Source organism: Rhinoderma darwinii, chromosome 12, assembly GCF_050947455.1.
Source record: "Rhinoderma darwinii isolate aRhiDar2 chromosome 12, aRhiDar2.hap1, whole genome shotgun sequence".
Lineage (NCBI taxonomy): Eukaryota > Metazoa > Chordata > Amphibia > Anura > Rhinodermatidae > Rhinoderma > Rhinoderma darwinii.
In genome coordinates this window covers 1,893,668-1,919,556 of record NC_134698.1, presented here as the reverse complement: position 1 = coordinate 1,919,556, position 25,889 = coordinate 1,893,668, and positions in this window count along the sequence as shown.

Sequence of the window (25,889 nt, the reverse complement as noted above, 5' to 3'; positions counted from 1 at the left end):
CTTTCTGTAGGTCTGTATAGCTCTGTTATATTGGCACTGTATGGTACTTTCTGTTGGTCTGTATAGCTCTGTTATATTGGCACTGTATGGTACTTTCTGTAGGTCTGTATAGCTGTTATATTGGCACTGTATGGTACTTTCTGTTGGTCTGTATAGCTCTGTTATATTGGCACTGTATGGCACTTTCTGTAGGTCTGTATAGCTCTGTTATATTGGCACTGTATGGTACTTTCTGTTGGTCTGTATAGCTGTGTTATATTGGCACTGTATGGTACTTTCTGTGGGTCTGTATAGCTCTGTTATTTTGGCACTGTATGGTACTTTCTGTTGGTCTGTATAGCTGTTATATTGGCACTGTATGGTACTTTCTGGTGGTCTGTATAGCTGTGTTATATTGGCACTGTATGGTACTTTCTGTTGGTCTGTATAGCTGTTATATTGGCACTGTATGGTACTTTCTGTGGGTCTGTATAGCTCTGTTATTTTGGCACTGTATGGTACTTTCTGGTGGTCTGTATAGCTGTGTTATATTGGCACTGTATGGTACTTTCTATTGGTCTGTATAGCTGTTATAGCGGCACTGTATGGTACTTTCTGTAGGTCTGTATAGCTGTGATATATTGGCACTGTATGGTACTTTCTGTTGGTCTGTATAGCTGTTATATTGGCACTGTATGGTACTTTCTGTGGGTCTGTATAGCTCTGTTATTTTGGCACTGTATGGTACTTTCTGGTGGTCTGTATAGCTGTGTTATATTGGCACTGTATGGTACTTTCTATTGGTCTGTATAGCTGTTATAGTGGCACTGTATGGTACTTTCTGTAGGTCTGTATAGCTGTGATATATTGGCACTGTATGGCACTTTCTGTTGGTCTGTATAGCTGTGTTATTTTGGCACTGTATGGTACTTTCTGTAGGTCTGAATAGCTCTGTTATTTTGGCACTGTATGGTACTTTCTGGTGGTCTGTATAGCTGTGTTATATTGGCACTGTATGGTACTTTCTGTGGGTCTGTATAGCTGTGTTATATTGGCACTGTATGGTACTTTCTGTAGGTCTGTATAGCTCTGTTATATTGGCACTGTATGGTACTTTCTGTTGGTCTGTATAGCTGTTATATTGGCACTGTATGGTACTTTCTGTGGGTCTGTATAGCTGTTATATTGGCACTGTATGGTCCTTTCTGTGGGTCTGTATAGCTGTGTTATATTGGCACTGTATGGTACTTTCTGTGGGTCTGTATAGCTGTGTTATATTGGCACTGTATGGTACTTTCTGTGGGTCTGTATAGCTGTGTTATATTGGCACTGTATGGTACTTTCTGGTGGTCTGTATAGCTGTGTTATTTTGGCACTGTATGGTACTTTCTGTAGGTCTGTATAGCTGTGTTATATTGGCACTGTATGGTACTTTCTGTTGAACTGTATAGCTGTGTTATATTGGCACTGTATGGTACTTTCTGTAGGTCTGTATAGCTGTGATATATTGGCACTGTATGGCACTTTCTGTTGGTCTGTATAGCTGTGTTATTTTGGCACTGTATGGTACTTTCTGTAGGTCTGAATAGCTCTGTTATTTTGGCACTGTATGGTACTTTCTGGTGGTCTGTATAGCTGTGTTATATTGGCACTGTATGGTACTTTCTGTAGGTCTGAATAGCTCTGTTATTTTGGCACTGTATGGTACTTTCTGGTGGTCTGTATAGCTGTGTTATATTGGCACTGTATGGTACTTTCTGTTGGTCTGTATATCTGTTATATTGGCACTGTATGGTACTTTCTGTGGGTCTGTATAGCTGTTATATTGGCACTGTATGGCACTTTCTGTGGGTCTGTATAGCTGTTATATTGGCACTGTATGGTACTTTCTGTGGGTCTGTATAGCTGTGTTATATTGGCACTGTATGGTACTTTCTGTGGGTCTGTATAGCTGTGTTATATTGGCACTGTATGGTACTTTCTGTGGGTCTGTATATCTCTGTTATATTGGCACTGTATGGTACTTTCTGTTGGTCTGTATAGCTGTGTTATATTGGCACTGTATGGTACTTTCTGGTGGTCTGTATAGCTGTGTTATTTTGGCACTGTATGGTACTTTCTGTAGGTCTGTATAGCTGTGTTATATTGGCACTGTATGGTACTTTCTGTTGGTCTGTATAGCTCTGTTATATTGGCACTGTATGGTACTTTCTGTTGGTCTGTATAGCTGTGTTATATTGGCACTGTATGGTACTTTCTGGTGGTCTGTATAGCTGTGTTATTTTGGCACTGTATGGTACTTTCTGTAGGTCTGTATAGCTGTGTTATATTGGCACTGTATGGTACTTTCTGTTGGTCTGTATAGCTCTGTTATATTGGCACTGTATGGTACTTTCTGGTGTTCTGTATAGCTGTGTTATATTGGCACTGTATGGTACTTTCTGGTGGTCTGTATAGCTCTGTTATATTGGCACTGTATGGTACTTTCTGGTGGTCTGTATAGCTGTGTTATTTTGGCACTGTATGGTACTTTCTGTAGGTCTGTATAGCTGTGTTATATTGGCACTGTATGGTACTTTCTGTTGGTCTGTATAGCTCTGTTATATTGGCACTGTATGGTACTTTCTGGTGGTCTGTATAGCTCTGTTATATTGGCACTGTATGGTACTTTCTGGTGGTCTGTATAGCTGTGTTATTTTGGCACTGTATGGTACTTTCTGTAGGTCTGTATAGCTGTGTTATATTGGCACTGTATGGTACTTTCTGTTGGTCTGTATAGCTCTGTTATATTGGCACTGTATGGTACTTTCTGGTGTTCTGTATAGCTCTGTTATATTTGCACTGTATGGCACTTTCTGTTGGTCTGTATAGCTCTGTTATATTGGCACTGTATGGCACTTTCTGGTGTTCTGTATATCTCTGTTATATTGGCACTGTATGGCACTTTCTGGTGTTCTGTATATCTCTGTTATATTGGCACTGTATGGCACTTTCTGGTGGTCTGTATAGCTGTTATATTGGCACTGTATGGTACTTTCTGTAGGTCTGTATAGCTGTGTTATATTGGCACTGTATGGCACTTTCTGGTGGTCTGTATAGCTGTGTTATATTGGCACTGTATGGCACTTTCTGGTGTTCTGTATATCTCTGTTATATTGGCACTGTATGGCACTTTCCGGTGGTCTGTATAGCTGTGTTATATTGGCACTGTATGGTACTTTCTGTAGGTCTGTATAGCTCTGTTATATTGGCACTGTATGGTACTTTCTGTAGGTCTGTATAGCTCTGTTATATTGGCACTGTATGGCACTTTCTGTAGGTCTGTATAGCTCTGTTATATTGGCACTGTATGGTACTTTCTGTAGGTCTGTATAGCTCTGTTATATTGGCACTGTATGGTACTTTCTGGTGGTCTGTATAGCTGTGTTATATTGACACTGTATGGCACTTTCTGTAGGTCTGTATAGCTCTGTTATATTGGCACTGTATGGCACTTTCTGGTGGTCTGTATAGCTGTTATATTGGCACTGTATGGCACTTTCCGGTGGTCTGTATAGCTCTGTTATTTTGGCACTGTATGGCACTTTCTGTAGGTCTGTATAGCTGTTATATTGGCACTGTATGGTACTTTCTGTTGGTCTGTATAGCTCTGTTATATTGGCACTGTATGGCACTTTCCGGTGGTCTGTATAGCTCTGTTATTTTGGCACTATATATTACTCTAGTGTCTAAAGGCGTCAATTCTTTCCTGTCTTACATCTTATTACGGTATATCTGTCCACGCGGACGTATTACTGACCGATGTCCTCATTATCTCCGCCCACAATTGCGCCAGTCTGATCCTCGAATCGTGCCTTAGAATTGGCCCGACTACAGTCAGTTTTATATGTAATTCAGTTCATTGTGTTTTCTGTAATAAAATAAAGACACAATTTTCATATTATCTTTTGCGTTTTGGGTGTGCTTTAGAGGTGACTGGAGGACGATGACCTTCAGTTTTCTCATGTGGAGCGTTGTCTCTGTACATGAGGTCATTGTCACCATGAGGGGAGAATCTTATCTCAACAAATCTCTGCTCTTTTATTCTATTAATGGAGCCACTAGTACTACAGCCGGCAGTGACGCCATTACCGCTTTATCACCCAGCTTTCCCGGACCCTGAAGAGCAGATCTGCCTGGTTATTCAGCGATATATAACCTGAACGCTCTAGCAGCTGTACTTGTAGCCGTATTGGTTGTCACCCAGCGTTCCCTGAATGACAGATCTTCCTAGTTATGCAGTAATGTACCCGGCATTTAATTTTAACTGTGAATAGGAGACATGATGCAGCTTTGGATGTGACTGGAGTAACTCGGCAGATTTGCCATTCAGGACTCTAGGAAAGCTGGGAGACATATGAGGATGGCTGACATTACCTATGGATGTAGAATCTCCCGACTCAGCCCCTGGCAGCGTCTTATGTCTACCGTAAAAACGCCGATCCCCCAGACTTGGCACCGAGCGTGCGGCTTCGTCTGGGAACGTCCAAGGGTCTGACATGGAATCTAAGACGGTATTTATAATAATGAAGCGGAGGCTGCTGGGAGTCACGTTACCTCCTGACAGGTCTCTCACTGCCGAGACCCTCACATTTGGGGTCTGAGGTAAAGATGGAGGTTCATCCGAGAGCGGTCGTCTGCCAGCGAGCGCCCCTCCCCCGCGTTATTATTGTTATTTTATTCAATTAAATTAATGAAACACAACTTTATACTGACGTCTCATTTGCTTTGTTGGCAGAAACCGTCTTCATCTCTGATGTGGGAGCCCGGGAATTGGCGCTACGTCCTGGAGCGCGGTCACCGCGTTGTTGAGGTCACTCTTAATCGGGATGGGAAAATAGTGAGGTCGGGGGTTGTCGCTGAGCATCGGCCAAGTCATTTAAAGGTCCATCCACCTTCAGTATTGCTGGCGGAGACCTATGACCCGCGCTTCATGTCTTATACTCCAGTCACATCCAAAGCTGCATTCACAATTCTGCAAAGTTTACTGTAAATTCTCAGGATACTGGACCTCGTCGCTCACTACTGCCACCTGCTGGTTTAGGGACGGTAAAACGCATTATATATTAGTCTCAGGCAAGCTGGAAAATTGTAAATGCAGCTTTAGATGTGACTAGTGTAAACAGCAGATTTCCCACGGCGGGGCATGATATGTGGAGACACTTAACCAGTAGGGGGCAGCAGTGAGATAAGGGGTCTTTGCACTGATCCTGAGTTACACCAAGTCTTCTACTCCAGTCACATCCATAGCTGCATTTACAATTCTGCTGGCTGCCACATGGAATATGTCAGTACTATGCTGACGGACCCACCCCTACCAACTTAGATAAGATCCCATAATGCTCGGCAATCTGCTACACTGCATTGTGGTAGATGTAGCTGTGCAGATGTACAGTAAACACTACCCACAATGCACCACGGTGCGCTCTGTGCAGGCTCTGAACCAGCAGGGAGATGTAATGTCCTGCAGCCTAACAGGAAACAAACCAGAGGAAATGTTGATGCAGCTTTGGGTGTGCTCAACCCTGCACGGCCCCTGTGATGACTGACAGCTCTGCAAGATGTTCTGCAGCAGACATTGCACTGTCTACGCTAGAACGACATAACAATGGCTTCCCTCCCTCCTCCGGTGTGGTTGCAGCTTTGGGTGTGACTAGAGTATAACAATTCAGCTTAACCCTAACCCAGTCTCACCCCTGTGGATACTGACAGCTGCGCTGCTCTGCAAGATGTTCTGCAGCAGACATTACACTGTCTGAATTAGAAACACAAGACAATGGATTCACCCTCTGCCTGTGTGGTTGCAGCTTTGGGTGTGACTAGAGTATAAGAATACAGTTTAACCCCAGTTTAGGCTCATCCGGCGATATCTGACAGCGTTGCTTCTCTGCAAGATGTTCTGCAGAAGACATTGCAATGGCCTCCCCCTCCTGTGTGGATACAGATTGGGTGTGACTAGAGTATAATACTTCAGCTTAACTCTAGCCCAGCCTCACCCCTGTGGTGATCTGCAAGATGTTCTGCAGCAGACATTGCACTTTCTACATTAAAATCATAAGACAATGGCTTCCCCCTCCTTCAGTGCGGGTGCAGCTTTGGGTGTGACTAGAGTATAAATCTTCATTTTTTTAACCCCAGCCTCACTCCTGTGGATACTGACAGCTCGGCAAGATGTTCTGCAGCAGACATTGCGCTGTCTACATCAGAACCCCCTCCTCCTGGACGGCAGTGATAATAATCCTTTATTTATTCGCTCTCTCTGGGGTCGTAGATACGTTAAGCGCAGCAAATTTCTCCGGCATCTGCGATGTAATGGGAACCAGGTGTCTCCGCCGCGCTTTACACGTGTTTTTTTTTGCAGGTTATTCTTTGTTTCTTGTGTATTTTGGTAAAACTCAGGCCGTCCCGGTTCACGTCTCGCATCCTGTCTGCGCCTTCCATTCCCGCCGTGAAGGTCAAGATCCGCCCACTGCGCTCGTCCCAAAACGGTCCAAAAAAAATCTACGCTTCACTATCTCTCCGTTGCTCATTCGTGACGTATCGACGACCGTTTCCAAATACGCGGCGACCTTTAAAGTGCGCCATTTAATAAGCTCGTTACTTCTGTCGTCTACGTGCGCCAATCTGATATATCGGAATGCCCTATGTTGTGACTGATGCCACGCGTTATGACATAAACCGTAATTGCGCCATTTTTAGGTCATAAGATGAGCCCCTATTTCCAGATAAGCCACGCCCACTCCGAGCCCACACAACCGCGCCAAACCCCATTAAATGGAACGGACAGTCCGGGGATTCCCACTTTTGATCTGCGGGATTCCCACTGCCCCGTCTATACACGAACCCCCGACCATGTAATTACCGCCTGTCAGCCCACACCCGACATCTCCTAACCAGAACCACATGTCGGCCTCAGCGACGATACCTAGACACCGCGGGGTGAAGTGAGGACGGGCCGCGGCCTTAACGTTAAACCCCCTTTGGCGTTTGCGGGATGTTTTTGCGTTGCGAACGCCCCCATGTTATTTTTTAACACATGTTGTCTTGGCCGTGGACGGATCTTGGAAACCCGGAGGTAACGCTCGTTTTTGCTTGGTCTGGTCCTTTCTTTTTTTCGCGCTTTTGCCCATGAGCGTTCCTGCGGGGGAGAGTGCATACGGGGACATAGCCGGGGGGGGGCGGTGTGTGTGTGTTGGGGGGGGGGGTAATCTCAGACTGTTACACATTGCAGCAGGACCTGAGGGGTTAATACAGAGCAATGTTTTGAAAAGTCTTTGTCATCCGGACGGAGCGTCACGATTGGACGAGCACGCGGTGATGTGATTGGTGACAGGGACAAAAGATGGGTTTCCAAAAAAAAAGTCATGCATGGGTTAAATGTCTTTGTCTCTCCCTCTCGGCGTCGCGCTTTCTCCTTCGCCCTTTTTTTTTTTATTAAAGGGAAACAGGAATTATGAATAATGGCCAGACAGCAGAGTTACTGTAATCTCTCGTGATCGTCCGCTGCGTCAGTTGCGCTATCTTTTACAGCCACTAAAATACGTCGGCGACACGACCCTAAAATAATTGTATCTTCTGTTGTTTTATTATTTTGAATCCGTAGAAATGAAAAGGAGAAAAATACAATCAAAAAAAAAGTACAAAAAAAGTAAAAATTATAAAAATAAAATAAACAGAAAAACAAAGAAAAAAAAAAGAAAGAAGAAAAATGGAAAGTAAAAAAAATAAATAACAATAATAAAAATAACGTAAAACAGAAAAACAAAGAAAAGAGAAAAGAAAAAGGTCAAAAATAAAAAAACAAAAGTGGGAAAAAAAAAAGAGGGGGAGGAGTTATTATCAGCCGGGGGGGGGGTCGGATCCCAATATTAATCGTTTTATAACGCAGGTGCAGGACAACTTTATCTGGCGACGCCGCGAGTCCTGGAGGTGTTAAGCGATTTTTTCCCACAAGACGCGGTGGGCGGAGGATGAAGCGTTTCATGTAATTCCTTTGCCCCTGGTTTTGTGAGAGGGCAAAAGGCCAATGAACAAACTTCCCGGGCCCAATAAAACATTGAGGATTTGTGTGATGTTCCCAGCTGCCACCTAGAGGCCATACAGAGAATAGCAAGGCAAGAACAAAGAAACCCGGAGGGAGTGTCTGGGCCCAGTTTAGTTACAGTGTTTACTAGCGCCATCTACAGGCAGAGAATAAGAGGGCAGGTACATTAAACAGGGGCCCAATAAAATGCTGAGAATTGTGAGGTTCACTACTGCCACCTAGAGGTATTACAGAGAACAACAAGATAAGAAACGGGGAGTTTTAACACCCAATAAAACGTTGAGGCTTCTGTTGTTCACTACTGCCACCTAGAGGGCATATTACACCAAAGCTACAGACTCCCGCCTGCTCATGTACCGCCGCCGCCGCCCCCCCCCCCCTCTCCCATTCCTTTTGCTGACACACAGTAACGCACATCTGGAAGTGATTGTCCCTGTAAACAGAGATGATTCTGACCGATCCAGCAGCGTTCGGTCCAGTGTCACCAGCGGGACGGGAGCGCTCAGCTTTACTTCTACATATAGCGTATAACGGGCCGGACCCTCGCGGAGGCGCGACACGTAAAATTCATCACCTCGCACCCACGGCTACAACCGCGACGCGGCCTCCAACGGGCAATGTGGCGCGCCGGGGGCGAGAAAAGCAGACGGCCCATGTGATGTGTTATAGCGGGCGCCAGATAGTCACCTACTAACCAGTGCAGGGCGGCTGGCGTCATACTGGCCCTATTATATATATAATCTACAGCTGTGACCCCGCGGGCAAGAAACAGGACGGTCCTGGGAAAACCGAGCGTGTAGTAAAAGGTTACACAGAGGTCATTATGAGGAACAACTAGACGTCTGAAAGGGGGGAGGCTGCAACAAGGAGCAATGCTCTGCAGATCTGTAGAGAGGTCAGTGGTGTAATAATCTGCAGGATATATCACTATGTATCTGTCAGGAGTTGGAGGAGCGATGCTCTGCAGATCTGTAGAGAGGACAGTGGTGTAATAATCTGCAGGATATATCACTATGTATCTGTCAGAAGGTAGAGGAGCGATGTTCTGCAGATCTGTAGAGAGGTCAGTGGTGTAATAATCTGCAGGATATATCACTATGTATCTGTCAGGAGGTGGAGGAGCGATGTTCTGCAGATCTGTAGAGAGGTCAGTGGTGTAATAATCTGCAGGATATATCACTATGTATCTGTCAGGAGGTAGAGGAGCAATGTTCTGCAGATCTGCAGAGAGGTCAGTGGTGTAATAATCTGCAGGATATATCACTATGTATCTGTCAGGAGGTAGAGGAGCAATGTTCTGCAGATCTGTAGAGAGGTCAGTGGTGTAATAATCTGCAGGATATATCACTATGTATCTGTCAGGAGGTAGAGGAGCGATGTTCTGCAGATCTGTAGAGAGGTCAGTGGTGTAATAATCTGCAGGATATATCACTATGTATCTGTCAGGAGGTGGAGGAGCGATGTTCTGCAGATCTGTAGTGAGGTCAGTGGTGTAATAATCTGCAGGATATATCACTATGTATCTGTCAGGAGGTGGAGGAGCGATGTTCTGCAGATCTGTAGAGAGGTCAGTGGTGTAATAATCTGCAGGATATATCACTATGTATCTGTCAGGAGGTGGAGGAGCGATGTTCTGCAGATCTGTAGAGAGGTCAGTGGTGTAATAATCTGCAGGATATATCACTATGTATCAGGAGGTGGAGGAGCGATGTTCTGCAGATCTGTAGAGAGGTCAGTGGTGTAATAATCTGCAGGATATATCACTATGTATCTGTCAGGAGGTGGAGGAGCGATGTTCTGCAGATCTATAGAGAGGTGAGTGGTGTAATAATCTGCAGGATATATCACTATGTATATGTCAGGAGGTGGAGGAGCAATGTTCTGCAGATCTGTAGAGAGGTCAGTGGTGTAATAATCTGCAGGATATATCACTATGTATCTGTCAGGAGGTAGAGGAGCGATGTTCTGCAGATCTGTAGAGAGGTCAGTGGTGTAATAATCTGCAGGATATATCACTATGTATCTGTCAGGAGGTAGAGGAGCAATGTTCTGCAGATCTGTAGAGAGGTCAGTGGTGTAATAATCTGCAGGATATATCACTATGTATCTGTCAGGAGGTAGAGGAGCAATGTTCTGCAGGTCTGTAGAGAGGTCAGTGGTGTAATAATCTGCAGGATATATCACTATGTATCTGTCAGGAGGTGGAGGTGCGATGTTCTGCAGATCTGTAGAGAGGTCAGTGGTGTAATAATCTGCAGGATATATCACTATGTATCTGTCAGGAGGTGGAGGTGCGATGTTCTGCAGATCTGTAGAGAGGTCAGTGGTGTAATAATCTGCAGGATATATCACTATGTATCTGTCAGGAGGTAGAGGAGCGATGTTCTGCAGATCTGTAGAGAGGTCAGTGGTGTAATAATCTGCAGGATGTATCACTATGTATCTGTCAGGAGGTGGAGGAGCGATGTTCTGCAGATCTGTAGAGAGGTCAGTGGTGTAATAATCTGCAGGATATATCACTATGTATCTGTCAGGAGGTAGAGGAGCGATGTTCTGCAGATCTGTAGAGAGGTCAGTGGTGTAATAATCTGCAGGATATATCACTATGTATCTGTCAGGAGGTGGAGGAGCGATGTTCTGTAGGGAGGTCAGTGGTGTAATAATCTGCAGGATATATCACTATGTATCTGTCAGGAGGTAGAGGAGCGATGTTCTGCAGATCTGTAGAGAGGTCAGTGGTGTAATAATCTGCAGGATATATCACTATGTATCTGTCAGGAGGTAGAGGAGCGATGTTCTGCAGATCTGTAGAGAGGTCAGTGGTGTAATAATCTGCAGGATATATCACTATGTACCTGTCAGGAGGTGGAGGAGCGATGTTCTGCAGATCTGTAGAGAGGTCAGTGGTGTAATAATCCGCAGGATATATCACTATGTATCTGTCAGGAGGTGGAGGAGCGATGTTCTGCAGATCTGTAGAGAGGTCAGTGGTGTAATAATCTGCAGGATATATCACTATGTATCTGTCAGGAAGTAGAGGAGCGATGTTCTGCAGATCTGTAGAGAGGACAGTGGTGTAATAATCTGCAGGATATATCACTATGTATCTGTCAGGAGGTAGAGGAGCAATGTTCTGCAGATCTGTAGAGAGGTCAGTGGTGTAATAATCTGCAGGATATATCACTATGTATCTGTCAGGAGGTGGAGGAGTGATGTTCTGCAGATCTGTAGAGAGGTCAGTGGTGTAATAATCTGCAGGATATATCACTATGTATCTGTCAGGAGGTAGAGGAGCGATGTTCTGCAGATCTGTAGAGAGGTCATTGGTGTAATAATCTGCAGGATATATCACTATGTATCTGTCAGGAGGTGGAGGTGCGATGTTCTGCAGATCTGTAGAGAGGTCAGTGGTGTAATAATCTGCAGGATATATCACTATGTATCTGTCAGGAGGTAGAGGAGCAATGTTCTGCAGATCTGTAGAGAGGTCAGTGGTGTAATAATCTGCAGGATATATCACTATGTATCTGTCAGGAGGTGGAGGAGCGATGTTCTGCAGATCTGTAGAGAGGTCAGTGGTGTAATAATCTGCAGGATATATCACTATGTATCTGTCAGGAGGTAGAGGAGCGATGCTCTGCAGATCTGTAGAGGTCAGTGGTGTAATAATCTGCAGGATATATCACTATGTATCTGTCAGGAGGTAGAGGAGCGATGTTCTGCAGATCTGTAGAGAGGTCAGTGGTGTAATAATCTGCAGGATATATCACTATGTACCTGTCAGGAGGTAGAGGAGCGATGTTCTGCAGTCTGTAGAGAGGTCAGTGGTGTAATAATCTGCAGGATATATCACTATGTATCTGTCAGGAGGTAGAGGAGCGATGTTCTGCAGATCTGTAGAGGTCAGTGGTGTAATAATCTGCAGGATATATCACTATGTATCTGTCAGGAGGTGGAGGAGCAATGTTCTGCAGATCTGTAGAGAGGTCAGTGGTGTAATAATCTGCAGGATATATCAGTATGTATCTGTCAGGGGGTAGAGGAGCGATGTTCTGCAGATCTGTAGAGAGGTCAGTGGTGTAATAATCTGCAGGATATATCACTATGTATCTGTCAGGTGGTGGAGGAGCGATGTTCTGCAGATCTGTAGAGAGGTCAGTGGTGTAATAATCTGCTGGATATATCACTATATCTGTCAGGAGGTGGAGGAGCGATGTTCTGCAGATCTGTAGAGAGGTCAGTGGTGTAATAATCTGCAGGATATATCACTATGTGTCTGTCAGGAGGTGGAGGAGCAATGTTCTGCAGATCTGTAGAGAGGTCAGTGGTGTAATAATCTGCAGGATATATCACTATGTATCTGTCAGGAGGTAGAGGAGCGATGTTCTGCAGATCTGTAGAGAGGTCAGTGGTGTAATAATCTGCAGGATATATCACTATGTATCTGTCAGGAGGTAGAGGAGCAATGCTCTGCAGATCTGTAGAGAGGTCAATGGTGTAATAATCTGCTGGATATATCACTATATCTGTCAGGAGGTAGAGGAGCGATGTTCTGCAGATCTCAGGTCAGTGGTGAAATAATCTGCAGGATATATCACTATGTATCTGTCAGGAGGTAGAGGAGCGATGTTCTGCAGATCTGTAGAGAGGTCAGTGGTGTAATAATCTGCAGGATATATCACTATGTATCTGTCAGGAGGTAGAGGAGCGATGTTCTGCAGATCTGTAGAGAGGTCAGTGGTGTAATAATCTGCAGGATATATCACTATGTATCTGTCAGGAGGTGGAGGAGCGATGTTCTGCAGATCTGTAGAGAGGTCAGTGGTGTAATAATCTGCAGGATATATCACTATGTATCTGTCAGGAGGTAGAGGAGCGATGCTCTGCAGATCTGTAGAGGTCAGTGGTGTAATAATCTGCAGGATATATCACTATGTATCTGTCAGGAGGTAGAGGAGCGATGTTCTGCAGATCTGTAGAGAGGTCAGTGGTGTAATAATCTGCAGGATATATCACTATGTACCTGTCAGGAGGTAGAGGAGCGATGTTCTGCAGTCTGTAGAGAGGTCAGTGGTGTAATAATCTGCAGGATATATCACTATGTATCTGTCAGGAGGTAGAGGAGCGATGTTCTGCAGATCTGTAGAGGTCAGTGGTGTAATAATCTGCAGGATATATCACTATGTATCTGTCAGGAGGTGGAGGAGCAATGTTCTGCAGATCTGTAGAGAGGTCAGTGGTGTAATAATCTGCAGGATATATCACTATGTATCTGTCAGGTGGTGGAGGAGCGATGTTCTGCAGATCTGTAGAGAGGTCAGTGGTGTAATAATCTGCTGGATATATCACTATATCTGTCAGGAGGTGGAGGAGCAATGTTCTGCAGATCTGTAGAGAGGTCAGTGGTGTAATAATCTGCAGGATATATCACTATGTGTCTGTCAGGAGGTGGAGGAGCAATGTTCTGCAGATCTGTAGAGAGGTCAGTGGTGTAATAATCTGCAGGATATATCACTATGTATCTGTCAGGAGGTAGAGGAGCGATGTTCTGCAGATCTGTAGAGAGGTCAGTGGTGTAATAATCTGCAGGATATATCACTATGTATCTGTCAGGAGGTAGAGGAGCGATGTCCTGCAGATCTGTAGAGAGGTCAGTGGTGTAATAATCTGCTGGATATATCACTATATCTGTCAGGAGGTAGAGGAGCGATGTTCTGCAGATCTCAGGTCAGTGGTGAAATAATCTGCAGGATATATCACTATGTATCTGTCAGGAGGTAGAGGAGCGATGTTCTGCAGATCTGTAGAGAGGTCAGTGGTGTAATAATCTGCAGGATATATCACTATGTATCTGTCAGGAGGTAGAGGAGCGATGTTCTGCAGATCTGTAGAGAGGTCAGTGGTGTAATAATCTGCAGGATATATCACTATGTATCTGTCAGGAGGTGGAGGAGCGATGTTCTGCAGATCTGTAGAGAGGTCAGTGGTGTAATAATCTGCAGGATATATCACTATGTATATGTCAGGAGGTAGAGGAGCGATGTTCTGCAGATCTGTAGAGGGGTCAGTGGTGTAATAATCTGCAGGATATATCACTATGTATCTGTCAGGAGGTAGAGGAGCGATGTTCTGCAGATCTGTAGAGAGGACAGTGGTGTAATAATCTGCAGGATATATCACTATGTATCTGTCAGGAGGTAGAGGAGCGATGTTCTGCAGATCTGTAGAGAGGTCAGTGGTGTAATGATCTGCAGGATATATCACTATGTATCTGTCAGGAGGTAGAGGAGCGATGTTCTGCAGATCTGTAGAGAGGTCAGTGGTGTAATAATCTGCAGGCTATATCACTATATATCTGTCAGGAGGTAGAGGAGCGATGTTCTGCAGATCTGTAGAGGACAGTGGTGTAATAATCTGCAGGATATATCACTATGTATCTGTCAGGAGGTAGAGGAGCGATGTTCTGCAGATCTGTAGAGAGGTCAGTGGTGTAATAATCTGCAGGATATATCACTATGTATCTGTCAGGAGGTAGAGGAGCGATGTTCTGCAGATCTGTAGAGAGGTCAGTGGTGTAATAATCTGCAGGATATATCACTATGTATCTGTCAGGAGGTAGAGGAGCGATGTTCTGCAGATCTGTAGAGAGGTCAGTGGTGTAATAATCTGCAGGATATATCACTATGTATCTGTCAGGAGGTGGAGGAGCGATGTTCTGCAGATCTGTAGAGAGGTCAGTGGTGTAATAATCTGCAGGATATATCACTATGTATATGTCAGGAGGTAGAGGAGCGATGTTCTGCAGATCTGTAGAGGGGTCAGTGGTGTAATAATCTGCAGGATATATCACTATGTATCTGTCAGGAGGTAGAGGAGCGATGTTCTGCAGATCTGTAGAGAGGACAGTGGTGTAATAATCTGCAGGATATATCACTATGTATCTGTCAGGAGGTAGAGGAGCGATGTTCTGCAGATCTGTAGAGAGGTCAGTGGTGTAATGATCTGCAGGATATATCACTATGTATCTGTCAGGAGGTAGAGGAGCGATGTTCTGCAGATCTGTAGAGAGGTCAGTGGTGTAATAATCTGCAGGCTATATCACTATATATCTGTCAGGAGGTAGAGGAGCGATGTTCTGCAGATCTGTAGAGGACAGTGGTGTAATAATCTGCAGGATATATCACTATGTATCTGTCAGGAGGTAGAGGAGCGATGTTCTGCAGATCTGTAGAGAGGTCAGTGGTGTAATAATCTGCAGGATATATCACTATGTATCTGTCAGGAGGTGGAGGAGCAATGTTCTGCAGATCTGTAGAGAGGTCAGTGGTGTAATAATCTGCAGAATATATCACTATGTATCTGTCAGGAGGTAGAGGAGCAATGTTCTGCAGACCTGTAGAGAGGTCAGTGGTGTAATAATCTGCAGGATATATCACTATGTATCTGTCAGGAGGTAGAGGAGCGATGTTCTGCAGATCTGTAGAGAGGTCAGTGGTGTAATGATCTGCAGGATATATCACTATGTATCTGTCAGGAGGTAGAGGAGCGATGTTCTGCAGATCTGTAGAGAGGTCAGTGGTGTAATAATCTGCAGGATCTATCACTATGTATCTGTCAGGAGGTAGAGGAGCGATGTTCTGCAGATCTGTAGAGAGGTCAGTGGTGTAATAATCTGCAGGATATATCACTATGTATCTGTCAGGCAGTGGAGGAGCGATGTTCTGCAGATCTGTAGAGAGGTCAGTGGTGTAATAATCTGCAGGATATATCACTATGTATCTGTCAGGAGGTGGAGGAGCGATGTTCTGCAGATCTGTAGAGAGGTCAGTGGTGTAATAATCTGCAGGATATATCACTATGTATCTGTCAGGAGGTAGAGGAGAAATGTTCTGCAGATCTGTAGAGAGGTCAGTGGTGTAATAATCTGCAGGATATATCACTATGTATCTGTCAGGAGGTAGAGGAGCGATGTTCTGCAGATCTGTAGAGAGGTCAGTGGTGTAATAATCTGCAGGATATATCACTATGTATCTGTCAGGCGGTGGAGGAGCGATGTTCTGCAGATCTGTAGAGAGGACAGTGGTGTAATAATCTGCAGGATATATCACTATGTATCTGTCAGGAGGTAGAGGAGCGATGTTCTGCAGATCTGTAGAGAGGTCAGTGGTGTAATAATCTGCAGGATATATCACTATGTATCTGTCAGGAGGTAGAGGAGCAATGCTCTGCAGATCTGTAGAGAGGTCAGTGGTGTAATAATCTGCAGGATATATCACTATGTATCTGTCAGGAGGTGGAGGAGCGATGTTCTGCAGATCTGTAGAGAGGTCAGTGGTGTAATAATCTGCAGGATATATCACTATGTACCTGTCAGGAGGTAGAGGAGCGATGTTCTGCAGTCTGTAGAGAGGTCAGTGGTGTAATAATCTGCAGGATATATCACTATGTATCTGTCAGGAGGTAGAGGAGCGATGTTCTGCAGATCTGTAGAGGTCAGTGGTGTAATAATCTGCAGGATATATCACTATGTATCTGTCAGGAGGTGGAGGAGCAATGTTCTGCAGATCTGTAGAGAGGTCAGTGGTGTAATAATCTGCAGGATATATCAGTATGTATCTGTCAGGGGGTAGAGGAGCGATGTTCTGCAGATCTGTAGAGAGGTCAGTGGTGTAATAATCTGCAGGATATATCACTATGTATCTGTCAGGTGGTGGAGGAGCGATGTTCTGCAGATCTGTAGAGAGGTCAGTGGTGTAATAATCTGCTGGATATATCACTATATCTGTCAGGAGGTGGAGGAGCGATGTTCTGCAGATCTGTAGAGAGGTCAGTGGTGTAATAATCTGCAGGATATATCACTATGTGTCTGTCAGGAGGTGGAGGAGCAATGTTCTGCAGATCTGTAGAGAGGTCAGTGGTGTAATAATCTGCAGGATATATCACTATGTATCTGTCAGGAGGTAGAGGAGCGATGTTCTGCAGATCTGTAGAGAGGTCAGTGGTGTAATAATCTGCAGGATATATCACTATGTATCTGTCAGGAGGTAGAGGAGCAATGCTCTGCAGATCTGTAGAGAGGTCAATGGTGTAATAATCTGCTGGATATATCACTATATCTGTCAGGAGGTAGAGGAGCGATGTTCTGCAGATCTCAGGTCAGTGGTGAAATAATCTGCAGGATATATCACTATGTATCTGTCAGGAGGTAGAGGAGCGATGTTCTGCAGATCTGTAGAGAGGTCAGTGGTGTAATAATCTGCAGGATATATCACTATGTATCTGTCAGGAGGTAGAGGAGCGATGTTCTGCAGATCTGTAGAGAGGTCAGTGGTGTAATAATCTGCAGGATATATCACTATGTATCTGTCAGGAGGTGGAGGAGCGATGTTCTGCAGATCTGTAGAGAGGTCAGTGGTGTAATAATCTGCAGGATATATCACTATGTATCTGTCAGGAGGTAGAGGAGCGATGCTCTGCAGATCTGTAGAGGTCAGTGGTGTAATAATCTGCAGGATATATCACTATGTATCTGTCAGGAGGTAGAGGAGCGATGTTCTGCAGATCTGTAGAGAGGTCAGTGGTGTAATAATCTGCAGGATATATCACTATGTACCTGTCAGGAGGTAGAGGAGCGATGTTCTGCAGTCTGTAGAGAGGTCAGTGGTGTAATAATCTGCAGGATATATCACTATGTATCTGTCAGGAGGTAGAGGAGCGATGTTCTGCAGATCTGTAGAGGTCAGTGGTGTAATAATCTGCAGGATATATCACTATGTATCTGTCAGGAGGTGGAGGAGCAATGTTCTGCAGATCTGTAGAGAGGTCAGTGGTGTAATAATCTGCAGGATATATCACTATGTATCTGTCAGGTGGTGGAGGAGCGATGTTCTGCAGATCTGTAGAGAGGTCAGTGGTGTAATAATCTGCTGGATATATCACTATATCTGTCAGGAGGTGGAGGAGCAATGTTCTGCAGATCTGTAGAGAGGTCAGTGGTGTAATAATCTGCAGGATATATCACTATGTGTCTGTCAGGAGGTGGAGGAGCAATGTTCTGCAGATCTGTAGAGAGGTCAGTGGTGTAATAATCTGCAGGATATATCACTATGTATCTGTCAGGAGGTAGAGGAGCGATGTTCTGCAGATCTGTAGAGAGGTCAGTGGTGTAATAATCTGCAGGATATATCACTATGTATCTGTCAGGAGGTAGAGGAGCGATGTCCTGCAGATCTGTAGAGAGGTCAGTGGTGTAATAATCTGCTGGATATATCACTATATCTGTCAGGAGGTAGAGGAGCGATGTTCTGCAGATCTCAGGTCAGTGGTGAAATAATCTGCAGGATATATCACTATGTATCTGTCAGGAGGTAGAGGAGCGATGTTCTGCAGATCTGTAGAGAGGTCAGTGGTGTAATAATCTGCAGGATATATCACTATGTATCTGTCAGGAGGTAGAGGAGCGATGTTCTGCAGATCTGTAGAGAGGTCAGTGGTGTAATAATCTGCAGGATATATCACTATGTATCTGTCAGGAGGTGGAGGAGCGATGTTCTGCAGATCTGTAGAGAGGTCAGTGGTGTAATAATCTGCAGGATATATCACTATGTATATGTCAGGAGGTAGAGGAGCGATGTTCTGCAGATCTGTAGAGGGGTCAGTGGTGTAATAATCTGCAGGATATATCACTATGTATCTGTCAGGAGGTAGAGGAGCGATGTTCTGCAGATCTGTAGAGAGGACAGTGGTGTAATAATCTGCAGGATATATCACTATGTATCTGTCAGGAGGTAGAGGAGCGATGTTCTGCAGATCTGTAGAGAGGTCAGTGGTGTAATGATCTGCAGGATATATCACTATGTATCTGTCAGGAGGTAGAGGAGCGATGTTCTGCAGATCTGTAGAGAGGTCAGTGGTGTAATAATCTGCAGGCTATATCACTATATATCTGTCAGGAGGTAGAGGAGCGATGTTCTGCAGATCTGTAGAGGACAGTGGTGTAATAATCTGCAGGATATATCACTATGTATCTGTCAGGAGGTAGAGGAGCGATGTTCTGCAGATCTGTAGAGAGGTCAGTGGTGTAATAATCTGCAGGATATATCACTATGTATCTGTCAGGAGGTAGAGGAGCGATGTTCTGCAGATCTGTAGAGAGGTCAGTGGTGTAATAATCTGCAGGATATATCACTATGTATCTGTCAGGAGGTAGAGGAGCGATGTTCTGCAGATCTGTAGAGAGGTCAGTGGTGTAATAATCTGCAGGATATATCACTATGTATCTGTCAGGAGGTGGAGGAGCGATGTTCTGCAGATCTGTAGAGAGGTCAGTGGTGTAATAATCTGCAGGATATATCACTATGTATATGTCAGGAGGTAGAGGAGCGATGTTCTGCAGATCTGTAGAGGGGTCAGTGGTGTAATAATCTGCAGGATATATCACTATGTATCTGTCAGGAGGTAGAGGAGCGATGTTCTGCAGATCTGTAGAGAGGACAGTGGTGTAATAATCTGCAGGATATATCACTATGTATCTGTCAGGAGGTAGAGGAGCGATGTTCTGCAGATCTGTAGAGAGGTCAGTGGTGTAATGATCTGCAGGATATATCACTATGTATCTGTCAGGAGGTAGAGGAGCGATGTTCTGCAGATCTGTAGAGAGGTCAGTGGTGTAATAATCTGCAGGCTATATCACTATATATCTGTCAGGAGGTAGAGGAGCGATGTTCTGCAGATCTGTAGAGGACAGTGGTGTAATAATCTGCAGGATATATCACTATGTATCTGTCAGGAGGTAGAGGAGCGATGTTCTGCAGATCTGTAGAGAGGTCAGTGGTGTAATAATCTGCAGGATATATCACTATGTATCTGTCAGGAGGTGGAGGAGCAATGTTCTGCAGATCTGTAGAGAGGTCAGTGGTGTAATAATCTGCAGAATATATCACTATGTATCTGTCAGGAGGTAGAGGAGCAATGTTCTGCAGACCTGTAGAGAGGTCAGTGGTGTAATAATCTGCAGGATATATCACTATGTATCTGTCAGGAGGTAGAGGAGCGATGTTCTGCAGATCTGTAGAGAGGTCAGTGGTGTAATGATCTGCAGGATATATCACTATGTATCTGTCAGGAGGTAGAGGAGCGATGTTCTGCAGATCTGTAGAGAGGTCAGTGGTGTAATAATCTGCAGGATATATCACTATGTATCTGTCAGGAGGTAGAGGAGCGATGTTCTGCAGATCTGTAGAGAGGTCAGTGGTGTAATAATCTGCAGGATATATCACTATGTATCTGTCAGGCAGTGGAGGAGCGATGTTCTGCAGATCTGTAGAGAGGTCAGTGGTGTAATAATCTGCAGGATATATCACTATGTATCTGTCAGGAGGTGGAGGAGCGATGTTCTGCAGATCTGTAGAGAGGTCAGTGGTGTAATAATCTGCAGGATATATCACTATGTATCTGTCAGGAGGTAGAGGAGAAATGTTCTGCAGATCTGTAGAGAGGTCAGTGGTGTAATAATCTGCAGGATATATCACTATGTATCTGTCAGGAGGTAGAGGAGCGATGTTCTGCAGATCTGTAGAGAGGTCAGTGGTGTAATAATCTGCAGGATATATCACTATGTATCTGTCAGGCGGTGGAGGAGCGATGTTCTGCAGATCTGTAGAGAGGACAGTGGTGTAATAATCTGCAGGATATATCACTATGTATCTGTCAGGAGGTAGAGGAGCGATGTTCTGCAGATCTGTAGAGAGGTCAGTGGTGTAATAATCTGCAGGATATATCACTATGTATCTGTCAGGAGGTAGAGGAGCAATGCTCTGCAGATCTGTAGAGAGGTCAGTGGTGTAATAATCTGCAGGATATATCACTATGTATCTGTCAGGAGGTGGAGGAGCGATGTTCTGCAGATCTGTAGAGAGGTCAGTGGTGTAATAATCTGCAGGATATATCACTATGTATCTGTCAGGAGGTAGAGGAGCAATGCTCTGCAGATCTGTAGAGAGGTCAGTGGTGTAATAATCTACAGGATATATCACTATGTATCTGTCAGGAGGTAGAGGAGCAATGTTCTGCAGATCTGTAGAGAGGTCAGTGGTGTAATAATCTGCAGGATATATCACTATGTATCTGTCAGGAGGTGGAGGAGCGATGTTCTGCAGATCTGTAGAGAGGTCAGAGGTGTAATAATCTGCAGGATATATCACTATGTATCTGTCAGGAGGTGGAGGAGCGATGTTCTGCAGATCTGTAGAGAGGACAGTGGTGTAATAATCTGCAGGATATATCACTATGTATCTGTCAGGAGGTAGAGGAGAGATGTTCTGCAGATCTGTAGAGAGGTCAGTGGTGTAATAATCTGCAGGATATATCACTATGTATCTGTCAGGAGGTAGAGGAGCGATGCTCTGCAGATCTGTAGAGAGGTCAGTGGTGTAATAATCTGCAGGATATATCACTATGTATCTGTCAGGAGGTAGAGGAGCAATGTTCTGCAGATCTGTAGAGAGGTCAGTGGTGTAATAATCTGCAGGATATATCACTATGTATCTGTCAGGAGGTAGAGGAGCGATGTTCTGCAGATCTGTAGAGGTCAGTGGTGTAATAATCTGCAGGATATATCACTATGTATCTGTCAGGAGGTGGAGGAGCGATGTTCTGCAGATCTGTAGAGAGGTCAGTGGTGTAATAATCTGCAGGATATATCACTATGTATCTGTCAGGAGGTAGAGGAGCGATGTTCTGCAGATCTGTAGAGGTCAGTGGTGTAATAATCTGCAGGATATATCACTATGTATCTGTCAGGAGGTGGAGGAGCGATGTTCTGCAGATCTGTAGAGAGGTCAGTAGTGTAATAATCTGCAGGATATATTACTATGTATCTGTCAGGAGGTGGAGGAGCAATGTTCTGCAGATCTGTAGAGAGGTCAGTGGTGTAATAATCTGCAGGATATATCACTATGTATCTGTCAGAAGGTGGAGGAGCGATGTTCTGCAGATCTGTAGAGAGGTCAGTGGTGTAATAATCTGCAGGATATATCACTATGTATCTGTCAGGAGGTAGATGAGCAATGTTCTGCAGATCTGTAGAGAGGTCAGGGGTGTAATAATCTGCAGGATATATCACTATGTATCTGTCAGGAGGTGGAGGAGCAATGTTCTGCAGATCTGTAGAGAGGTCAGTGGTGTAATAATCTGCAGGATATATCACTATGTATCTGTCAGGAGGTAGAGGAGCGATGTTCTGCAGATCTGTAGAGAGGTCAGTGGTGTAATAATCTGCAGGATATATCACTATGTATCTGTCAGGAGGTAGAGGAGCGATGTTCTGCAGATCTCAGGTCAGTGGTGAAATAATCTGCAGGATATATCACTATGTATCTGTCAGGAAGTAGAGGAGCGATGTTCTGCAGATCTGTAGAGAGGTCAGTGGTGTAATAATCTGCAGGATATATCACTATGTATCTGTCAGGAGGTGGAGGAGCGATGTTCTGCAGATCTGTAGAGAGGTCAGTGGTGTAATAATCTGCAGGATATTTCACTATGTATCTGTCAGGAGGTAGAGGAGCAATGTTCTGCAGATCTGTAGAGAGGTCAGTGGTGTAATAATCTTCAGGATATATCACTATGTACCTGTCAGGAGGTAGAGGAGCGATGTTCTGCAGATCTGTAGAGAGATCAGTGGTGTAATAATCTGCAGGATATATCACTATGTATCTGTCAGGAGGTAGAGGAGCGATGTTCTGCAGATCTGTAGAGAGGTCAGGGGTGTAATAATCTGCAGGATATTTCACTATGTATCTGTCAGGAGGTAGAGGAGCAATGTTCTGCAGATCTGTAGAGAGGTCAGTGGTGTAATAATCTGCAGGATATATCACTATGTATCTGTCAGGAGGTGGAGGAGCGATGTTCTGCAGATCTGTAGAGAGATCAGTGGTGTAATAATCTGCAGGATATATCACTATGTATCTGTCAGGAGGTAGAGGAGCGATGTTCTGCAGATCTGTAGAGAGGTCAGGGGTGTAATAATCTGCAGGATATATCACTATGTATCTGTCAGGAGGTGGAGGAGCGATGTTCTGCAGATCTGTAGAGAGGTCAGTGGTGTAATAATCTGCAGAATATATCACTATGTATCTGTCAGGAGGTAGAGGAGCGATGTTCTGCAGATCTGTAGAGAGGTCAGTGGTGTAATAATCTGCAGGATATATCACTATGTATCTGTCAGGAGGTGGAGGAGCGATGTTCTGCAGATCTGTAGAGAGGTCAGTGGTGTAATAATCTGCAGAATATATCACTATGTATCTGTCAGGAGGTAGAGGAGCGATGTTCTGCAGATCTGTAGAGGTCAGTGGTGTAATAATCTGCAGAATATATCACTATGTATCTGTCAGGAGGTGGAGGAGCAATGTTCTGCAGATCTGTAGAGAGATCAGTGGTGTAATAATCTGCAGGATATATCACTATGTATCTGTCAGGAGGTAGAGGAGCAATGTTCTGCAGATCTGTAGAGAGGTCAGTGGTGTAATAATCTGCAGGATATATCACTATATATCTGTCAGGAGGTGGAGGAGCGATGTTCTGCAGATCTCAGGTCAGTGGTGTAATAATCTGCAGGATATATCACTATGTATCTGTCAGGAGGTAGAGGAGCGATGTTCTGCAGATCTGTAGAGAGGTCAGTGGTGTAATAATCTGCAGGATATATCACTATGTATCTGTCAGGAGGTGGAGGAGCGATGTTCTGCAGATCTGTAGAGAGGTCAGTGGTGTAATAATCTGCAGGATATATCACTATGTATCTGTCAGGAGGTAGAGGAGCGATGTTCTGCAGATCTGTAGAGAGGTCAGTGGTGTAATAATCTGCAGGATATATCACTATGTATCTGTCAGGAGGTAGAGGAGCAATGTTCTGCAGATCTGTAGAGAGGACAGTGGTGTAATAATCTGCAGGATATATCACTATGTATCTGTCAGGAGGTAGAGGAGCGATGTTCTGCAGATCTGTAGAGAGGTCAGTGGTGTAATAATCTGCAGGATATATCACTATGTATCTGTCAGGAGGTAGAGGAGCGATGTTCTGCAGATCTGTAGAGAGGTCAGTGGTGTAATAATCTGCAGAATATACCACTATGGATCTGTCAGGAGGTAGAGGAGCAATGTTCTGCAGATCTGTAGAGAGGTCAGTGGTGTAATAATCTGCAGGATATATCACTATGTATCTGTCAGGAGGTAGAGGAGCGATGTTCTGCAGTGCTCTAGAGAGGTCAGTGGTGTAATAATCTGCAGGATATATCACTATGTATCTGTCAGGAGGTAGAGGAGCGATGTTCTGCAGATCTGTAGAGAGACCAGTGGTGTAATAATCTGCAGGATATATCACTATGTATCTGTCAGGAGGTAGAGGAGCGATGTTCTGCAGATCTGTAGAGAGGTCAGTGGTGTAATAATCTGCAGGATATATCACTATGTATCTGTCAGGAGGTGGAGGAGCAATGTTCTGCAGATCTGTAGAGAGGTCAGTGGTGTAATAATCTGCAGGATATATCACTATATCTGTCAGGAGGTGGAGGAGCGATGTTCTGCAGATCTGTAGAGAGGTCAGTGGTGTAATAATCTGCAGGATATATCACTATGTATCTGTCAGGAGGTAGAGGAGCGATGTTCTGCAGATCTGTAGAGAGGTCAGTGGTGTAATAATCTGCAGGATATATCACTATGTATCTGTCAGGAGGTGGAGGAGCGATGTTCTGCAGATCTGTAGAGAGGTCAGTGGTGTAATAATCTGCAGGATATATCACTATGTATATGTCAGGAGGTAGAGGAGCGATGTTCTGCAGATCTGTAGAGGGGTCAGTGGTGTAATAATCTGCAGGATATATCACTATGTATCTGTCAGGAGGTAGAGGAGCGATGTTCTGCAGATCTGTAGAGAGGTCAGTGGTGTAATAATCTGCAGGATATATCACTATGTATCTTACAGGAGGTAGAGGAGCGATGTTCTGCAGATCTGTAGAGAGGTCAGTGGTGTAATAATCTGCAGGATATATCACTATGTACCTGTCAGGAGGTAGAGGAGCGATGTTCTGCAGATCTGTAGAGAGGTCAGTGGTGTAATAATCTACAGGATATATCACTGTATCTGTCAGGAGGTGGAGGAGCGATGTTCTGCAGATCTGTAGAGAGGTCAGTGGTGTAATAATCTGCAGGATATATCACTATGTATCTGTCAGGAGGTAGAGGAGCGATGTTCTGCAGATCTGTAGAGAGGTCAGTGGTGTAATAATCTGCAGGATATATCACTATGTATCTGTCAGGAGGTAGAGGAGCGATGTTCTGCAGATCTGTAGAGAGGTCAGTGGTGTAATAATCTGCAGGATATATCACTATGTATCTGTCAGGAGGTGGAGGAGCAATGTTCTGCAGATCTGTAGAGAGGTCAGTGGTGTAATAATCTGCAGGATATATCACTATGTATCTTACAGGAGGTAGAGGAGCGATGTTCTGCAGATCTGTAGAGAGGTCAGTGGTGTAATAATCTGCAGGATATATCACTATGTATCTGTCAGGAGGTAGAGGAGCGATGTTCTGCAGATCTGTAGAGAGGTCAGTGGTGTAATAATCTGCAGGATATATCACTATGTACCTGTCAGGTGGTGGAGGAGCAATGTTCTGCAGATCTGTAGAGAGGTCAGTGGTGTAATAATCTGCAGGATATATCACTATGTATCTGTCAGGAGGTGGAGGAGCAATGTTCTGCAGATCTGTAGAGAGGTCAGTGGTGTAATAATCTGCAGAATATATCACTATGTATCTGTCAGGAGGTAGAGGA